This window comes from Sabethes cyaneus, chromosome 1, assembly GCF_943734655.1.
Source record: "Sabethes cyaneus chromosome 1, idSabCyanKW18_F2, whole genome shotgun sequence".
Classification (NCBI taxonomy): Eukaryota; Metazoa; Arthropoda; class Insecta; order Diptera; family Culicidae; genus Sabethes; species Sabethes cyaneus.
In genome coordinates, this window is record NC_071353.1 from 111,789,010 (window position 1) to 111,794,293 (window position 5,284).

The window sequence follows — 5,284 nt, forward strand, 5'->3', positions numbered from 1 at the left end:
GACAACGGGCGGCGGGCGAGCGGTAAGGCTGGCAAGCCGACAGAAATGAGTGTTCTGTCTGCGATGCATTCTCGTATACCTAGCGCATCACCGCAAATTGCAAACCTCAACGGTTGCTTTTGTAGCCGAGGTCGGGAGTCATTGATGCGTTCAGTGCGCCTGCTGCAGTTTGCAGGACTCATTGCGCACCCGTCGGTCTGTGCACGGCAAACTAGATCCAGCCAATATGGTATTCCACATTAAGGGTAAAAGTGTTCTTTAGAAGAAAGGCACGACGGTGGTGCCCAACATTACTGCACTTGCCGGACTTCGCAGCCAACCGCTCGATTCCGGCACGGAATGATGGCTGTTGGACTAAATTTACAGGCCCTTACTGAGCTCGGGGTTGCGCAACGGCAGCCAATGGATGTGTTACACCTTCGGTTGCTCTATTTTCTCGCACTAGTTTGTTAATTATTTGATCTATCAACGCGCAAAGTTCGACACGACTCGTCTATTGCGCTCTGGGAGGGTCATGAGCCGCTGCTGTTGGTGCAAAGAAGCGGCTATTTTAAGCCGAGGAGCCACGTTACGCACTGTCGCCGACCAGTAGCTCTGTGCGTTGAACGGAGACGGGGAGCACTTAGATCTGACGGGAAGGCAACGGACGGCAACGACGAATTTGACGCTTTCATTTAGTGCAATGCTCCTTTTGCTGTCCGAAAATAGCCTTCCTGGCTAAACTACTGTCGGCCGTTTCTTGAGCAAATCGGAAGACAACGAAGAAGCAGCGCGCAGTTGGAGTCAGTTTCTATTTAATTTTGTTATCAGCACTGTCGTGTCGCACCGAGGAGGTTACGGGTCTAGACTACAGCCGGAATAGTTTCTTTTATGCGTAACTGAAGCTACGCGGTAGACGCTTTCCAACAAAATTCAACGCAACGGTTGCTATCCGAAGCGGCTCTCCACTCGCCGGCCTCGTTGGAGGTCGCACAACTGATAAGCACAGAAACCGGCCATGTCCACGGGAGATCATTTGTTAGGTCCATAGACTAGCGCAACCGGGCAGCGGAGGTTATTAGGCCAATCTTTTTTGTACATATGCTAATGTATCTATTTTTTCACAGGCAAAAAATCAAGCCTATGATAATAGTTCGCTCCGAGTTGTTGAATATGCAAGTTTAATCGTTTTGCTAAACGTACTAAACGCACGACCTTTGTCGATCTTTATCGGTTGCAAAATATAACTTTTGATTTTGACAAATTCCTTTCCAACCTCCATCCAATGAGAGATTCCTTTCTAACCTTAAAACATATATTACTAAATTGTAAATCCAAGATCAGGAGACTTTCAGTATTAAAACATTTAATAAATCATAGTTCAACGTTGGCGCACCAAAGTGTCACAATATGTTTCAGACCCATTTTGCAAATCGTACCGTGAATTCGGATGAAATTGATCACTTTTTTACCTTTGTTATACTATATAACAAAGGTTTAGAAATTGGTCGAAAAACACGAAATTGATCCGAGGCCCATAGGGCCGAATCACATATACCAATCGATAGAGCTTGACGAACTGAGCAATGTCTGTGTGTGTGTGTGTGTGTGTGTATGTGTGTGTGTGTATGTGTGTATGTGTGTATGTGTGTGTGTGCAGCTCATTTTCTATCGCCTGTTTCTCGAATATGGCTGAACCGATTTGATCGCTTTTACTTTTGTTTGAAAGGTATTATTGTCTAGTATATCACTATTGAATTGCTTTGCGGTCCGACGATTCGTTTAAAAGTTATAAGCAAAAATGTGAAAACTACGTGACACGCGTTTCTCCTGAACTAGGCAACCAATTTTAACGATCTTAGTACCAAACGAAAGCTCTTGCTGTTACTAAACTTTTTACCAAGTTTTATTGAAAACGGACAAGCAGTTTAAAAGTTAGCCTTAAAAAACCATTTTTGATAAGGTTTAAATGATCGCCTGTTTCTCAGAGATGGCCAAACCGATTTATGCGCTATAAGTTTTATTTGGCAGGTAATATAGCCGGATAGATCACTATTGAATGGTTTTTGGATTGGACGTTTAATTTGAAAGTTATGAGCAATCGTATACACCACACCAAAATTAACAATAATTTATAATGATTTTAGCCAAGATAATTTACCTATTACCTGTTTTAATTATTTTAATATCAAACGAGAGGTTTAGACACTACGAATATATATGCAAAATTTCATAAGAATTGGTTTTACCGGTCAAAAGATATCAATCCTCGAACGCTCGCGCCAACTTTTGCAACACAGTTACTCGCGCGCACAATAGCCCAAAACCAAAGAAAACGTGCACACTAGAGTTTTGACTAGGAAAACTTGTTTTTAAGTTTATCGAACCTTCGGAAGAGTTTCTTGAAATTGAATGCTCTATCATCTGGTGCAATTTAAATTTGGATTAATCCCCCTAAAAGTGAAAAAAAAATTTTTTTCAGTTTCAATATAACACATTGATATGTTCTGCAAAGTTTTAGAGCCTATTATTACAAGAAATTTTGCTGAAGACTGTAACCTGAGATAGAAGCGAAGACAGAGAAATCCTATTTATTGTTTCTGTATTTGTAAAATCAGTTTTTCTATTTTAGCTCTTTTTGTAATTGTTGTATGACTTTTTCATGTGTTACAAAGTTATACAAATAGTAAAAATACACAACTTTGCTGAAAATAGTATACCTCTATGTTTGCTTGTTTAGGAACTGTAGAACTTTGATTATAAAAATACCCTGATTTTAACCCCGAATTACTCGACTACCAACTGACGGATACATTTTAAACATTTTACATTTGCTGATTGTTTTGCTACATACAGACATCATTTTTCCATATGAAGTAATGTGAAAAAAATTCCAGTTTGGGGCCAATAGCGGTACACCGTACACCTCACATGCTGCTTGCTTCGTTTCTGTGCTCTCGGTTTATGCTGATCTATTTTCCTAACAATTTAAAGTATTATTGTATTGAATAATTCAGACATTTTGCTGAACATTTTTTTGAAGAATATACGTTAGTTAAACACCGATTGGTAAATATGGCATTCAAAAACCTACACATGTTATTCAGAATACAACAGCGTGAGTAACCGAAGGTTAATAAAAATTGATGAATTTTTTTCAAGAAAACCTTATTGATGCATAGTTATGCATAGTTCAAAAACCTATAAACTAGACCTTTACTACGCAATGTATATGTTAAAGAATAATATTTCTTCTTACAACTTACTTTTACTTGCACTTACCCACATTAGTAACAACTTACTCAGCAATTTCATGAGAAAAAGAACTATCAAAATTTGTAAGTGCTACTATTTTGTTCAAATTTTGTAAGCTTATTCAATTTCCAAAATTTTTATGTAAACCAACGCACAATGCAACGTTAACTAATAGATGAATTATGTTCCGAAGACATGTCGATTTCTATCTCATATAGCAAGTAAGACCGTATAACAAAGGTTCCTTTCACCACTGGGTGGATTAAATCAGGTTTTTTAAATAACTGATTAGAACATAATGGACCGACTTTTGCATAATTTGTGCGATAATGGCTTATGGCAAATAAATTTCGATTACGAAGTTGCCGAGTAGGTGTATAAAAGTCCAGTTTTGATAAAAGTGTTGCTGAGTGGATATGCTGCGAAACGATATCGTTTACAAATAAGACCATTGCATATTTACGACGCTCTTTTAATGATTGTATATCTATAAGCATGCAACGTGCTTCGTATGATGGAAAAGGAAATGTTGTCCAACCTAATTTACGAAGGGCATATAAGAGAAATTGTTTTTGTACTGATTCTATTCTCTCTTCGTGCGTGATGGAAAAAGGTGACCATACAATGCTGCAGTATTCCAGTATTGACCTCACATAGGCAACGTATAATGTTTTGATTGTGTATGGATGCAAAAAATTGTAGCTAAAACGTTTAATGAAACCTAGCATGTTATTTGCCTTGTGTATTATTGCGTTATAATGGTCGACAAAATTTAGCTTGGAGTCTAAGATAATTCCTAAATCCCTAACTTTTTCACATTTTTCTACTGTTTGATTTCCTAATCTGATTGAGACTTCTGGTGAAGTTCTTTTTCTGGTAAATGTTATTAGATTGCATTTTTTACATTAAGTTCTAATAGGCTTTTTTTACACCATGTGTAGAATATGTGTATTTTATTCTGGAATACATTGATGTCTTCTTCATTTTTACTTCCAAAAAGAGCTTCATGTCATCGGCATATATTAGCACTTTAAGTTTCTTGAGAATGAAGGAAATGTCGTTTACATACAAAATGAAAAGAAGAGGTCCCAAATGAGAGCCTTGAGGGACCCCAGAAGTGACTTGAATTGGATTCGAGTTCTTTCCGTTAAATTTAATTATTTGTTGGCGATTAGATAAATATGATTCAAGCCATTTCAGGAGCCCTGGTTGAATTCCAATTTTTTGCAATTTGAAAAGCAGCATTGGTATGTCAATGCGATCAAATGCTTTGCTAAAGTCCGTATAAAGTGCTTCTATATGGTTTCCATTATCCATTGCATTCAATGAATACTCAATAAATTCCAGTAAATTTGTCGTAGTCGAGCGTCCTTTGAAGAAACCGTGTTGCATTTCTGTAATTCTGTTTTTAATTTGCAGGAATAATTTTTCATTAATAATTGCTTCGAAAAGTTTTGGAATGCAAGAGATTATGGCAATGCCACGATAATTACGTACGTCAGATTTCCGACCTGATTTAAAGATAGGTACTAGAAAAGAGCTTTTCCATATTTTTGGAAAGATTCCGGATTCCAGTGATAAGTTAACAAGCCAAAACAAAGGAGCTGTAAACTCCATTGCAAGATTTTTTATGAAAACTGGACGGATTCCGTCGGGTCCAGGTCCTTTTGAGGCATCTAAATTTTTTAAGGCCTGCAAAGTGTCCTGGGCATGAAGTTGGTTAACACCTATGTCCACTGAAAATTCCGGATAAAATGCAAAATAGTCGCTATCGCGATCTTCTTCAGAAAATGCATAAATTTTTTGAAAAAAATTTGCAAAGACATTACAAATCTTTTCCGAGTTATCCCCAACACTTTCATCAAGATGCATTATGGATGAAAAGTTGTCAGATTTTAGTTTGGTTTTCACGTAATTGAAGAAGTTTTTAGGACTGGACTTTATTTCAAGTTCAATTTTTGAGTTGTACTCTTCAAATGCATTGCTGATTGCTAAATTAAGCTGGTTGCATATGTCACAGTCACACAGAAGTCTTCGTAAATATTTGTGA